The sequence below is a fragment of the Oncorhynchus clarkii genome, chromosome 16, assembly GCF_045791955.1.
Source record: "Oncorhynchus clarkii lewisi isolate Uvic-CL-2024 chromosome 16, UVic_Ocla_1.0, whole genome shotgun sequence".
Taxonomy (NCBI): domain Eukaryota; kingdom Metazoa; phylum Chordata; class Actinopteri; order Salmoniformes; family Salmonidae; genus Oncorhynchus; species Oncorhynchus clarkii.
The window spans coordinates 24,233,368-24,249,439 of NC_092162.1; the positions used below are offsets into that span (position 1 = coordinate 24,233,368).

Below are 16,072 nucleotides of genomic sequence, written 5' to 3' on the forward strand. Positions count from 1 at the left end.
AAGGGTAGACCAAGGCGCAGCGTGATTTGAGTTCATCATATTTTATTGAAATGTGAACCAGCAACAAAAAAAAAAACAATACAACAAACGAAAAGCTTTGTCTTGCAAAAATACATGCAACCAAACAAAGACAAGATCCCACAACTGAAGGTGGGAAAAAGGGCTGCCTAAGTATGATTCCCAATCAGAGACAACGATAGACAGCTGCCTCTGATTGGGAATCATACTAGGCCAACAAGGAAAAAGAAAACATAGATATACAAAACTAGAGTACCCACCCTAGTCACACCCTGACCTAACGAAAATATAGAGAATAAACAAGGATTTCTAAGGTCAGATTGTGACAGATACTTAATAAATACACATACAAACACATACAAAAAGCGAAGGCACTTAACCCTAATAGCTCCTGTCTGCTAAATGACTCAAATGTACACATTGTATTGTCTAGCTGAGATATGTAGTGATTTCATTGGAATATGACACATTTATTTTGTGCAGGGTATATGTACATGTATTACATAATGTATGATGTTCAGTACCAGTCAAAAGTTTGGACACACCTACTCATTCAAGAGTTTCTTTATTTTGACTATTTTCTACATTGTGGAATAATAGTGAAGACATCAAAACTATGAAATAACACATATGGACTCACGTAGTAACCAAAAAAGTGTTAAACATATCAAAATGTATTTTATATTTGAGATTATTCAAAGTAGCCACCCTTTGCCTTAATGATAGTTTTGCACACTCATGCCATTCTGTCAACCAGCTTCACCTGGAATGATTAGTTCCCACATATGCTGAGCACTTGTTGGCTGCTTTTCCTTCACTCTGCGGTCCAACTCATCCCAAACCATCTCAATTGGGTTGAGGTCGGGTGATTGTGGAGTCCAGGTCATCTGATGCAGAACTCCATCACTCTCCTTCTTGGTCAAATAGCCCTTACACAGCCTGGAGATGTGTTAGGTCATTGTCCTGTTGAAAAACAAATGATAATCCCACTAAACTCAAACCAGATTGGATGGCATATCGCTGCAGAATGCTGTGGTAGCCATGCTGGTTAAGTATGCCTTGAATTCTAAATAAATCACAGACAGTGCCACCAGCAAAGCACCATCACAGCTCCTCCTCCATGCTTCATGGTGGGAACCACACATGCGGAGATCATCTGTTCACCTACTCTGTGTCTCACAAAGACATCAAAAATATCAAATTTGGACTCATCAGACCAAAGGACAGATTTCCACCAGTCTAATGTCCATTGCCCATGCTTCTTGGCCCAAGCAAGTCTCTTCTTATTATTGGTGTCCTTTAGTAGTGGTTTCTTTGCAGCAATTCAACCATGAAGGCCTGATTCACACAGTCTCCTCTGAACAGTTGATGTTGAGTTGTGTCTGTTACTTGAACTCTGTGAAGCACTTATTTTGGATGCAATTTCTGAGGCTGGTAACTCTAATAAACATATCTTCTGCAGCAGAGGTAACTGGGTCTTCCTTTCCTGTGGTGGTCGTCATGAGAGCCAGTTTCATCATAGTGCTTGATGGTTTTTCCGATTGCACTTGAAGAAACGTAAAAAGTTCTTGAAATTTCAGCATTGACTGACCTTCATGTCTTAAAGTAATAATGGACTGTTGTTTCTTTTTGATTATTTGAGCTGTTCTTGACATAATATGGACTTGAACCAAATAGGGCTATCTTCTGTATACCACCCCTACCTTGTCACAACACAACTGATTGGCTCAAATGCCTTAAAAACCTCTTATGGATAGGGGAGACGCTAGCGTCTCAACTGGCCAATTGCCAGGGGAAATGCAGATCGCCAGATTCAAATAAAATGCTATAAAATTCAAACTTTCATTAAATCACACATGTAAGATACTCAATTAAAGCTACACTCGTTGTGAATCCGGCCATCATGTCAGATTTTAAAAATGCTTTTCGGTGAAAGCATAAGAAGCTATTATCTGATAGCCTGCACCCATCTGCACCAGCAGTAAACAAAGGAGCTAGCGTAGCAGGCGCTACACAAAACGCTGAAATAAAATATAAAATATGCATTACCTTTGACGAGCTTCTTTTGTTGGCACTCCAATATGTCCCATAAACATCACAATTGGTCCTTTTGTACGATTAATTCCGTCCATATATATCAAAAATGTCCATTTATAAAGCGCGTTTGATCCAGAAAAAAACAGCTTACAAAAACACAACGTCACTACAAAATATTTCAAAAGTTGCCTATAAACTTTGCCAAAATATTTAAAACTACTTTTGTAATACAACGTTCGGTATTTTTAAACGTTAATAATCGATCAAATTGTAGATGGGGCAATCTGTATTCAATACATGAACGAAAAGAAACCAGCTCTGCTTTTCACATCTTGCGCAACTCACAAAAGTGTCCCCAGTTCCGAGTTGGCCTACTTCTTCATAGAACAAAGGAATAACCTCAACCATATTCCAAAGACTGGCAACATCGTGTGGAAGCGATAGGAACTGAAAATTGGTTCCTATTAAATATCCAATGGCAAGGGGGGGGGGGGGGGGGAATCTGAACAGTTAGTCCTCTGGGTTTTGCCTGCTACATATGTTCTGTTATACTCACAGACATGATTCAAACAGTTTTAGAAACTTCAGAGTGTTTTCTATCCAAATCTATGAATAATATGCATATCTTATATTCTTGGCATGAGTAGCAGAAAGTTGAAATTGGGCACGCTATTTATCCAAATGTGAAAATTCTGCCCCCTAGCTTTAAGAGGTTTTAAATTAAGAAGGAAATAAATTAAACAAGGCACACCTGTTAATTGAAATGCATTCCAGGTGACTACCTCATGAAGCTGGTTGAGAGAATGACAAGAGTGGACAAAGCTGTCATCAAGGCAAAGGGTGGCTACTATGAAGAATCTCAAATATAAAATGTATTTTGATTTGTTTAAAACTTTTCTGGTTACTACAGGATTCCATATGTGTTATTTCATTGTTTTGATGTCTTCACTATAATTATACAATGTAGAAAATAGTACAAATAAAGAAAAACCCATGAATGAGTAGATGTGTCCACACTTTTGACTGGATCTGCATGTGTATGTGTTACCATTAAATGGGGTCAAAGTCAGTGTGTATTACTGTAGTGTTATCTGCAATGACTTTTGCCCCATATACATGTACTGTTAGAGTAATTCTCAATGTAGTGGTCTACTTGGTACATTGTAGAATGCTGTTTACCTAGGTTTACCCATTTCCGCCATCTCCTTCAATTCAATGCTTGCCTCTAACAATTCTCAATGCCAATATTTGTCTTTGACCTAGTGTGTGGGTGTGTTTGTGTGCACGCTTGTGTGTGTATTCAACACTGACTGTATTTCAGTAAGAGGAGAAACGAAGGAAGAATTTATCGATTTATGCTAACAGATTGGCCCTCTGAAACGCCTGCATAGGGAACAGTGAAAGACATTGATAAGACTTTATGGTCATCTACAGTCCAAAGTCAGAACTTCAAAGGCACTTGGGAGGTCGGACCCACTGGACGCATAAAGATTTTGATTTTGATAAGATTTTGATACTGTTGATAATACCATTGACCATATCTCCAGGAGTATACTCCCCCTCTTGAGATCAAATGTAGAGGGTGTACCACAGGGATCGATTTTTGGACCTTCAAATGTATATTCATGATCTGCCAAACGCATCTAAAATGCTTTCTCAGATTCTGTTACCTGATGATACGTGGATTTTCTATGTTTTCACATAGCATGCCATTTTTGTTTGACTCTATTTCCATCTATTCTCTCTCTCTCTATTTGGTCCTTTTACGCATACTACGATTGCATAATGCATCACTTGATATCACAGTTTTTCTTAATCTGACCATGGTCAAAATGGTGCATTGTGGTTAATACTATCCATCTGACATGCCGTTTATGCAAATAAAGGGGCAAATACAAAGACTCGATTAGCCCATCAACATCACTAGCCAATAAAGTACACCCAGTTTTTAACAGTTTTAACTGTGCAAAACCATAGTCAGGACTACATATATGTATACTCAAACAGTCTAAAACCATTTAGCTAGGCTAACTCTGCTAACATGTTTTCTTTAAACTTAGTTGAAGCATGTTGCAGTTGAAATCATCATACTGACAGCATATCAATACTTAGTCGAACATCTTTAGATCATCTGAGAGGGGTTATGCAAATAAAATGTTAACGACATGCTTGTTTGACCAATGTCAACAGTCTATCCCCTACACCTAACAAGCACACAAAACATGACATGAAGCACTGCCACCCTACCTGTCTTTCTCCCAGGTATCTTTCTCTGCCGTCCTTTACAATTTCACCGTCTGCTCTTTGGGGGCTCCACTCACTGATGACAGGTGTGTGTTTATGTGTGTGTCTGGGACCAAGCCTAGTCCACTGGTCTGCTTGCTGACACTCGGGCGAGTGAGGAAGTCATAACCAAAGCTCCAATAAAACTGAGCTGAAAGCAAGTGACCTTTGAACCTTGGCCACTATCTTTCAAACTGATAACTGAAAATGAGCAAAGACATCTACGTAAGGCGCTACAGAGGGTAGTGCGTACGGCCCAATACATCACAGGGGCCAAGCTTCCTACTATCCAGGACCTATATACTAGGCGATGTCAGAGGAAGGCTCAAAAAATTGTCAAAGACTCCAGTCACCCAAGTCAAAGACTGTTCTCTCTACCACCGCACAGAAAGCGGTACCGGAGTGCCAAGTCTAGGTCCCAAAGGCTCCTTAACAGCTTCAAACCCCAAACCATAAGACTGTTGAACAATTAATCAAATGACCACCTGGACTATTTGCATTGACACCACCCCCTTTGTTTTTACACTGCTGCTACTCGCTATTTATTATCTATGCATAGTCACTTTACTCTTACCTACGTGTACAAATTACCTTGACTAACCTGTACCCCCGCACATTGACTCGGTACTGGTACCCCCTGTACATAGCCTCATTATTGTTATTTTTTTTTTTTTTTTACTTTAGTTAATATTTTCTCAACTCTATTTTCTTAAAACTGCATTGTTGGTTAAGGGCTTGTTAGTAAGCATTTCACTGTAAGGTCTAATACCTGTTGTATTCGGCGCATGTGACAAATAAAAATGGATTTGATTTGATTTGAATTGGTCATTGGGTGAAAGGTTGTCATCTAGGTGCAGCTTCTAGCCAAGATCTTATCATCTGGCTCCTCTCCTTCTCATTCAATTTTTGGTACCATTGCTAATACATGTTATACAATATGTCGACATAATGTATAAAATATGCTTTCCAATAACAGATAACTTACTGGATTGGTCACTAGGTTAAAGGTTGCACAGGCTTCTAGCCAAGTTCTTATAATCTCCTCCTCACCTAACCTTTCCATACCAATATCTCAAATAACCCCAAAATCCATACCTTACTTAATACTCTGTATAGGCAACACGTGTCCTTATCGACTGGGGAAGCAAGATCATGTACATGTGTTATTCACTTGAAAAATACTTGATAATCTGTTGCGATTGAGCTTATTTTGACACGATACTGCACTGTCTATGTGTGTTGCATTTTTGACCTCAAAGGTCAAACTACTGTAAAATTTAATTTCATGATAAACTAACAACAATCATGTGATTTAGTATGACAATCTTTTGTATTTGGCCAAATTCTGGGGGTTTACCACATGGTGTAAGCATTCAATACACACACCCAGGCTACCTCTTTTGATTTAATTATTTATGCTAGCCAGACAGCAATGATGCTATCAATGCATAGCTAGCTATGCTAGGTGGATCAGGGTTTCTCCAGAAGGACACTAGAATGACTGAGGTTATGGTAGCATTGTTTTGTAATGCTAGCTTATCAGAAGATCCAAGACAATATGTTCACATATACAATGCCATCAAAAAGTATTCACACCCCTTGACTTTTTCCACATTTTGTTGTGTTACAAAGTGGGATTAAAATGTATTTAATTGTAATTTTTGGTCAACGATCTACACAGCTGCCAAAGGGGTAAATCTCTAATAGCTTTGCACACCTGGATTGTACAATTTTGGCCATTATTCTTTAAAAAATGGCTTCAAGCTCTGGCAAGTTGGTTGTTGATCATAGCTAGAAAGCCATTTTCAAGTCTTGGCATCCATTTTCAAGCCGATTTAAGTCAGAACTTTAACCAGGCCACTCAGGAACATTCAATGTCGCCTTGGTAAGCAACTCTAGTGTAGATTTACCCTTGTGTTTTAGGTTATTGTCCTGCTGAAAGATGAATTCGTATCCCAGTGTATGTTGGAAAGAAGACTGAACCAGGTTTTCCTCTAGGATTTTGCCTGTTCTTAGCTGTTTTCTGTTTATTTTTAGTCCTTGAAGATGACAAGCATACTCATAACATGATACAGCCACCACCATGATTGAAAATATGAAGAGTGGTACTCAGTGATGTGTTGCGTTGGATTTGCCCAGAACATAACGTTTTGTATTCAGGACAAGAAGTTAATTTCTTTGCCACATTTTTTACAGTATTACTTAATAAGTGCCTAGTTGCAAACAGGATGCATGTTTTTGAATATTTTTATTCTGGACATAACTACAATGTTGTTGATCCATCCTCAGTTCTCTCATATCACAACCACTAAACCCTGTAACTGTTTTAAAATCACAATTGTGCTCATGGTGAAATCCCTAAGCAGCTTCCTTCTTCTTCGGTTACTGAGTTAGGAAGGACGCCTGTATCTTTGTAGTGACTGGGTGTACTGATACACCATCCAAAGCCTAATTAAGAACTTAACCATGCTCAAAGGGATTATTTTTTATTTTTTTTACACATCTACCAATCAGTGCCCTTCTTTGCGAGGCGTTGAAAAACCTCCCTGGTCTTTGTAGTTGAATCTATTTTAGAAATGCATTACTCGATTGAGGGTCCTTACAGATAATTGTATGTGTAGGGTAGAGAGATGGGGTTGTCAGTCAAAAATCAAATTTAACACTTGTTATGTGATTTGTTAAGGACTTTCTTACTCCTGAACTTATTTAGGCTTGCCATAACAAAGGGGTTGAATACTTATTGACTCAAGACATTTCAGCTTTTAATTTTTTATTAATTTCAAACATTTTATACAAACAAAATTCAATTTTGACATTATGAGTTATTGTGTATAAATCAGTGACTCTAAATCTCAATTAATACATTTTAAATCCAGGCTGTGACACAACACAAAGTAAAGCGGTATGAATACTTTCTGAAGGCACTGTATAAGCTACTGTTTGCCAGCATCAACACTAGGAAATTCTCGATTCTAGTGTTAGCTAAACAGGATAGTGTTCATGGTGGGGCTAACGATGGGGAATCTGTGGGGATTAAGGCACACCAACTTCAATCAGCATCACCTGTATTCTGTTCTATTCACCTTTGGTCGTTAGCACATGGTTAACACATTGTTAGTGCGACACAGCATGACCCTGGAAACAATAGTTGTCACCCTAGTCATCAGCACAGAAAGTGCCACCATGATAATTGATTCTTAGGTCAATTAAAAGGCGGAGGCTGCACTACCTGATTGAGCTGTCCCATCCCACGCCTCTTCCCTATAGCTAAAAATCCTTCAGATTCAGAGTGTTTAATAGTCACATGTACAGGGTTGCAGTTGTGATTTCAGGGTACAGTGGAAGTCTTTGGCGCCAAGCTCCAACATGCAGGATTAAGTGAAATAAAATAATGAAAATAGAAAAACAACAACAATATAAATATCACTATATACACTGAACAAAAATATAAGTCTTAATTTTCATATGCACAGAAAGCTTATTTCTCTCAAATTTAGTGCATAAATTTGTTAACATCCCTGTTAGTGAGCCAAGATAATCCATCCACCTGACAGGTGTGATTAAACAGCAGGATCATTACACTCATGCACCTTTTGCTGGGGACAATAAAAGGCCACTCCAAAATGTGCAGTTCTGTCACACAACACAATGCCAGAGATGTCTCAAGTTTTGAGGGAGCATGCAATTAGCATGCTGACTGAAGGTAACACCACCAGAGCTGTTGCCAGAGAATGAGAATGCTATTTTCTCTACCATAAGCTGCCTCCATGTTGTTGAAGATAATATGGCAGTACGTCCAACTGGCCTCACAAACGCAGGCCACAGTGTTGCGTGGGCGAGCGGTTTGATGATGTCAACGTTGTGAACAGAGTGCCCCATGGTGGGGTTATGGTATATGCAGGCATAAGCTATGGACAACGAACACAAATGCATTTTATTGATATCAATTTGAATTCACAGAGATACCATGACGAGATCTTGAGGCTCATTGCCGTGCCATTCATCCGCCGCCATCACCTCATGTTTCAGCATGATGATGCACATATCTCAAGGATCTGTCCGCAATTTTTTGAATCTGAAAATGTCCCAGTTCTTCCATGGCCTGCATACTCACCAGACATGCCACCCATTGAGCATGTTTGGGATGCTCTGGATTGACATGTACAACAGCGTGTTCCAGTAACTTCGCACAGCCATTGAAGAGGAGTGGGACAACATTAAACTGGCCACAATCAACAGCCTGATGAACTCTATGTGAAGGAGATGTGTCGCACTGCATGAGGCAAATGGTGATTACACCAGATACTGACTGGTTTTCTGATACACACCTCTACTTTTTCTTTTTTTTTTTTTACATATCTGTGTGACCAACAGATGCACATCTGTATTCGAGGTCATGTGAAATCCATAGATTAGGGCCTAATGAATTTATTTATATTGACTGATTTCCTTATATGAACTGTAACTCAGTAAAATCTTTGAAATTGTTGCAAGTTGTGTTCATATGTTTGTTCAGTATACATCATAACTGTACAATGATAAATAATTGTCCGTTGGGGTGGAGGCTGAGTAAAGACTGTTTAGGGCAGGGCAAAGGCTGGCCCGAGGCCGTGTGTGGCCTGTGACCTGATTCAATATGGCCCACGGAATCATGCTCAGATCACATAAAGAATTTGTGATAGTAAAGTTTAGAAAAACGTAAATGTTATTCAAATTAAAAGCCCAATGAATACTCGCCTTTGTGTAATGATTTAACTCCCACCACTTGTGGGACATTTATTTTGAAGGCACGTATAAATAACAACTGCACGAGGACAGACAGTGACTGACAGGCTGACACACACGTCACAGTTACGAAAAGTATCTAGCTCGAAATTGCGCAAAAATGTGTTTTTCAAAGATTTCAAAGAAAAGGAAAGTAGACAGTGAATGTAGGGGACATCGACATGTCTTTATTGAGGTATCAGGGAAAGCTGTGTGCTTAGTGTGCAAAGAGAGCATCACTGTCTTGAAAGACTACAACTTATCTTGACACTTCCAGATGAAGCATGCAGAGAAATATATGAATATGCCTTCTGAGCAGAGGGCAAGTGCATCGAAAGGGTTGCTTTCTCAGTTGCAAAAGCAGCAAGGACTTTTCACAAAACTGTATTCAGCAAATGACGGAATTGCGAGAGCTAGCTATGTACTGTCCCACAAAATTGCTAAACATGGCAAGCCATTCGCTGAGGGCGAATTCATAAAATAATGTTTAATTGACTCAGCAGCAATACTTTGCCCCGACAAGAAAGAGCTGTTTGAAAATGTTTCCCTGTCAAGACGAACATCGCAGAGAATATGGAACAACAGTTGAAAGAGAAGGTAAATGATTTCCCCTGTTTCCCCTTGGCCCTGGATGAGATTAGTGATGCACGTGACATGGCGCAGTTGTTGATATTCTTACGAGATATAACCTCAGATTTTGAAATTACAGAGGAGTTTGCTTCAGTGCAGTCGATTGAAGAGCACAACCACAGATTTATTGGAGGAGGTTACTTAGTGTGTTGCGAGTTTTGAAAAGTTATCCAGTATACCCACTGATGGGTGCCCAAACTTGACAGGAAAACACATTGGCCTTTTAAAAAGGATACATGATCAAGTAGCTGAGCTGAACCCAGATCAGAAAATGATTTTCCTGCATTGCATTATGCATCAGGAAATGCTCTGTAAATGTGTTCTGAAAATGAGCCATGTTGTGGATACAGTCACTAAAGTGGTAAACTTGATAAGAGCAAAATCTTTAAACCACAGTCAGTTTGAGTGCAGATCTCCCCTACCACACAAACGTGAGATGGCTGAGTTTGGGGAAGGTGCTTAAAAGGGTGTGGGACCTGAAGTCGAAGAAGCTGTGTTTTTGCAAATGAAAGGAAAATGTGGATTTCCCTCAACTGCAAGATAAAAAACGGTTGGCTGATTTTGCCTTCACCGTGGACATCATGGTCCTCATGAATGAACTGAATTCCAAACTACAAGAGAAGGGCCTTTTTGCACATCAGATGTACAGCCTTGTCAAAGCCTTCAAAGGAAAATTACTCCTCCTGACCCGCCTAGTAGAAGCCAACAATCTCATCCAAATTCCGACACTACTAGTCTGTTCCCTATCAGATGACCAGCGGGAGAAGTATACATCGCTGCTGCGTGCTTTGAACTGTGAGGATTTTAAAGTGTTGGAATATGACATGCTGTTGGTTTCCTCTCATTTCACCTTCAATGTGGATTACAATCCCACTGACCTGCAACTTGAGTGTATCAATCTTCAGTCTGTTGCAGTGATTGGAGAACTATTCAGAACAATGTCACTGACAAGATTCTATGCATCACTCGATGAACAAAACTTTCCAAAGATTAGGAGTCATGCTCAGAAGGTGTTTGCACTGTTTGGGTCAACCTATGTACGTGAACAGACATTTTCAGTGATGAAATATATCAAGTCAAGGCACAGATCATCTCTTACTGACTCTCACCTCTCAGCAATCCTGAGCATAGTTTCAGAAACTATACCTGACTTCACTGCTCTAGTCAATGCCCATCAGAGACTTCACTCCTCAAACTGATTGAGTAGTTTAAATGTAATGTTGAGCTCTCTCTCTCTTTCTTGTGTTTTGTGCATACCCGTTAACAAGAGTTCTGTCCATGGTGCTGAATGCAGGGTACTTTTCCCTCCGTGTGGTCCATTGCATGTTTAATAATGAAAATACCTACCAAAAGGAGAACATGGATGTATGTGGTTTATTTCTGTTCATGTTAAAAAAAGTTAAATAAGTAGCATATCTGGACATGATTTACCGTAGATATATCTGACCACACACTCATACACATGAGGTATAATCCTGTCGTATGATTCTGGCCCGCGATGGCAAAAATGTAGTCTAATGTGGCCCTCCATGGAAAATAATGAGGTTTACATCTAATTGTTGTATAAGAAGAATGAGTGAGGATGATACTGTTTGTAAAATTGTGTAATGTGATTTTGAACTGTTTAATGAAGGAAACTCCAATTCCCTTTTGAGTTGAACTAAATCAGAGGACCGCCCATTAGCCCAGTTCGGGTCAGGCATCCTGGGTCAGCCCCTTTTCTGCAATTCCAAATAAAACCCAACTTTGAGAAATTCTCAGTAGACCATGTTTCTCTCAATCACGGGAGGACAAAGGCTGCAGACCATTGTTGAATATTTTAACCATACCACGTGGTTAAACTCTTAGACTATCGATACCGACAGAATAAGAACAAGTCTTTGATATTAATTACTAGTCTGCAGCTAGGAATTTGGTATCATTGAACGCGAAGAACGACAACCGCCGAAACATCCATTCTACAACAACATGAATGAATGTTACTCTGAACTACCCACTATAACCACGACAGAGAGAGAGTGAGAGACGGACAATTCTACAAAAGAAACAAACTTTTCAACAGCGATCAAGACGACACACTGAGCGTAAATATATACATTGATTGCAATTGTTCCCGAATGAGTGAGCGTTCATGTGTAAAGGATTAGCATTTCAATTGTTATAATTATTAACTATGTTGTGACTTCTTAGTCGACCCCCACTTCCCGGTTTAGCCCACTAGGGCACATTCTCCTATAATTTCTTGTAACCATATTTACTTTGTTTGTTTTGTTTATGCATTTCTGTGAATTACTTACAGTAGTTAGTAATAAATAAATTATTTAAGACAATTGATGTATGGATGACTCATAGTGAAGACTGGGTTCGTGCAAATAACCAACAATTTACGACGTTTGGAATGAGACTAACGTGAGGTAAAGTAAATAATTCATTAATCAGAAGACTATTGATTCGATATGAAAATATTTGGAAGGTTATATTGGGAAATTATAACTTTCTGAATATTTTCCTTGGTGCCCCGACTACCTAGTTAATTACAGTTACATGATTAATCAGTTTGATCGCGTAATACTAATTACAGAGAATCTTTGATAAAAACTAAGTCTTCAATTTAATGATAGTAAAGACACGACAGTGGCCACGCAGTCGACTGTCTGTGGCGGTCAAGTTATCGTACCAGGCTGTTATGCAGCCCAAGAGTATGCTCTCGATGGTGCTATTGAAGAACACTGTGGGGGCCCTTAGGGACAGGCCAAATTTCTTCAGCATCCTGAGTTTGAAGAGTCGCTGTTGTGCCTTCATCACCACAGTGTCCGTGTGGTTAGACCATTTCAGCTTCTCTGCGATGTGTACGCCAAGAAATTTAAAATTATTGACCATCTCCACGACGTCCTTGTTGATTAGGGTGGGGGCGTGTCCAGCCTGGTTCCTCCTGAAGTCCACAATCAGCTCCTTTGTTTTGTTAATTTTGAGGGAGAGGTTGTTTTCCTGCACCTTCTCCCTTTAGGCTGTCTCGTTGTTGTTGGTAATCTGGCCTACTACTGCTGTGTCATCAGCGAACTTGATGATGGAGTTGAAACTGTGTGAGGCCAAGCAGTCGTGGGTATACAGGGAATACAGGAGGGGACTGAGAACGCCAGCTTGCGGGTCCCTGTGTTGAGAATCAGTGTCGAGGAGGTAATGTTGCCTACTTTCACCACCTGGGGGGCGGCCCATCAGAAAGTTCAGGACCCAGTTGCATAGGGAGGAGTTTAGAGCCAGGGCCGTGAGCTTTGTAATGAGCTTATAGGGCACTATGGTATTGAAAGTGAAGCTGTAGTCGATGAACACATATGCATTCCTTTTGTCCAGGTGGGTAAGTTCAGTGTGCAGTTCAATAGCGATTGCGTTGTCCGTGGATCTGTCACAGCGGTAGGCAAACTGGAGATGGTCGAGTGTGTCGGGAGGGAGGAGGTGACATGGTCTTTGACTAGCCACTTGAAGCCTTGTGTCTGACCTGCTGAATTGCTCCTCTACTTTGTCCCTATACTTGTGTTTCGCCTTCTTGATCGATCTGTGTAAGTCGCATTTGTAGTGTTTAACCAAACTATTGTCCCCGGTCACCTTTCCCTGTATATAAGCAGGATCTCCCTCTTTCAGTTTTCCGACAAGGCTGCTATAAATCCATGGTTTTTGATTCAGGATAGTTTTGAATCACGTCATCTGTGCATCTTTTTATGAATCCGGTGACTGAGTAGGTGTATTCATTAATGTTATCTCCAGAGGCGACCCAGGACATATTCCAGTCCACGTGATGAAAACAGTTTTGGAGAGGGAATTCTGATTGGTTGGACCAACGTTCTACAGACCTGACCACCTGAGTTTTTGTTTGTAGACGGGGAGAAGTTAGGTGGAGTCATGGTCGGATTTGCCGAAAGGAGGACGGGAGAGTAGAATTTCCTGAAGTTAGACAGTCGATGTGTTGGTAATATTTTGGGAGCACGGTTCTCAAATTACTTTTCTTAAAGTCCCCCGCGACAATGAGCGCTGCCTCCAGGAATGCGGTCTCCAGTTTTTTCAGGATCCAATGGAGATCGTTGAGAGATTTTTGGTGTTGGCTTGGGGCGGGATGTACACAACCATGGCGATAATCCCTGAGAACTCTCTCATAAAGTAAAATGGGTGACATTTATTGACCAAGTATTCCAAGTAAGGACAGAAGAAGCTTGCAAGTTCCAGTAAGTTTCCTCTGTGTAGTTGGTCATAAAGCAGAGTCTACCACCATTGCTCTTGCCAGAAAGAGCCCGCCTCCTATCCGCTCAAAAAACTGTAAAAACCTGCTGGTTGTATATAATCTGTTTGAATGTCGGAGGAAAGCCAAGTCTCAGAAAAACAAATTATGTTGCAGAATCTGATGTCCCTCTGGAAGGAGATCCTCGCTCTGAGTTCGTCAAGTTTGTTAATTATTGATTGAAGGAGGACAGGTCGCCAGCGTCTTAATTTCACTAAGACCCTGCCACGTCTCTCTGTCGGCGTCTTTGCTTCCTACTCTCTGGTAGGACTCCCAAGTATCTTGACGCATCACTGAAGAAACTATGTAGCAATGCATGAAGCAAACGGATTAAGAAGATTTTAGAAAAACACTAGAAAACACGCTGAAAATTGTAGAAACCTGCAATGTTTTATCAGAGTGTGAGGCGCCCTCTGTCGGCGCCATCTTAACCATTTTACAATGTTCTGCATGATGTTACTTTAGGCACACACAAAACATTTGTTTTACTTAGCTGCTGCTCGCCCTCCACCTCCCTTCACGTTTATCACTTTATACTCACCCTCTTCCCACACCTTCCTATCAGCGACATATGATCGTCATGATGTACCTTCATATTTTTTAACAGCTGAAATAAAAACCCAGCAGCGATTTGAATAAACATTCAAATACACCAAACACATGTATCATAATATAACCTAGCCTAGGTTATGTAACATGTAGCCTAGCCCTGTCTACACATTGCATTGGGGCCAAACAATCTGCGTTTAAACCATAAATAATATACAATTGTTATTTAGCTTCTACCCTAAAGCTACCCCTAAGAAACATATACTGAGTGTACAAACATTAGAAACTCGACTGATCAGGTGAATCCAGGTGCAAGCTCTGATTCCTTATTGATGTCATTTGTTTTAAATCCATTTCAATCAGTGTAGATGAAGGGTAGGAGACAGGTTAATTAAAGAAGGATTTTTAAGCCTTGAGACAATTGAAAAATTGATTGTGTGCGTGTCATTCAGAGGATGAATTGGCAAGACAAAATATTTAAGTGCCTTTGAACGGGTATGATAGTAGGTGCCAGGCGCAGTGGTTTGAGTGTGTCAAGAACTGCAAAGCTGCTGCGGTTTTCACACTCAACAGTTTATCAAGAATGGTCCACCACCCAAATGACATCCAGCTAACTCCACACAACTGTGGGAAGCATTGGAGTAACTTGTAGTTACATATAATTTGCAGCATGCATGATCATGTGCAAAGTCAATCTAGTCTTTCATTTCACCTCCCCTGTGAGAACCATGAGCACGGACTGCCTTGGCTTTGCTGTACCACAGCTGAAGCCAGCAGCAGCCTACCAAAGGTTGCACTGTGTCCATTACAATGTGTAAAAACACATATCAGCAACAAAAAATAACATTAGCTAGCTAGCTAGATTAAGTTAGCATGCTAGCTAACTACACTGACAGCCATCAGTGGCTATTTGTTGATGTTAATCAATTCCACGTGGAAATTCCCACACCCAATTTGTGAAAATGTATAAGTAGCCTTTGTCATTCTTTCGAGTTAGAACCTAAACGTGCATTTAATCTCTAGAACAGGAAATTACATCAAAATAGTGACTGCGACTTCCTCTGGGGGGATCCTTTATTTAGGTAAGGGCAAATTAGATCTATTATATTGACAAGATAGTAGAGTGACTGCTCTAACAATGGAAATACATGTCCTCAAAAATGGAAAGCAGGTGGGAGGAGGCAAGGTCAGGTGGGACCATTCTAGCCAATTAGAGACCAAATATGTATGTGAACAAGAGGCACAACTCTGATGTTTTGTTTTTGCTGCCAGAATACCATGTATATCCTCTTATAATAGTGCATTCGTAACAAACTAACCATTTTGAAACTTATATTTGATCAAATTAGCCTCACATAGTAAATTAGCAAAACATATTTTTTTTTACCAAATTCAACATTCTCTCATTGACCTCCATACAAAAATGGCTCACTTCTGGGTTTTTACTTTTGTGGGCATATTTTGGGCGGAGTAAACCCTCTCACTTCACCTCTTCCTCTCTGGTAAGGGTTAACCCCCCTA

At 40.1% G+C, this 16,072-nt stretch overlaps 1 protein-coding gene across 1 annotated transcript in view; it reads right to left on the bottom strand.

Moving 5' to 3' along the window:
• The window catches only part of LOC139368239 (acyl-CoA synthetase long chain family member 5), a 35,161-nt gene extending 30,660 nt beyond the window's left edge, over positions 1–4,501 (bottom strand). Inside the window, exon 1 of the mRNA XM_071106932.1 lies at positions 4,303–4,501. The gene's annotated coding sequence lies outside the window, so the exon portion shown is untranslated. The remainder of the gene's footprint in view (positions 1–4,302) is intronic.
• Between the last annotated feature and the right edge of the window lie 11,571 nt (positions 4,502–16,072).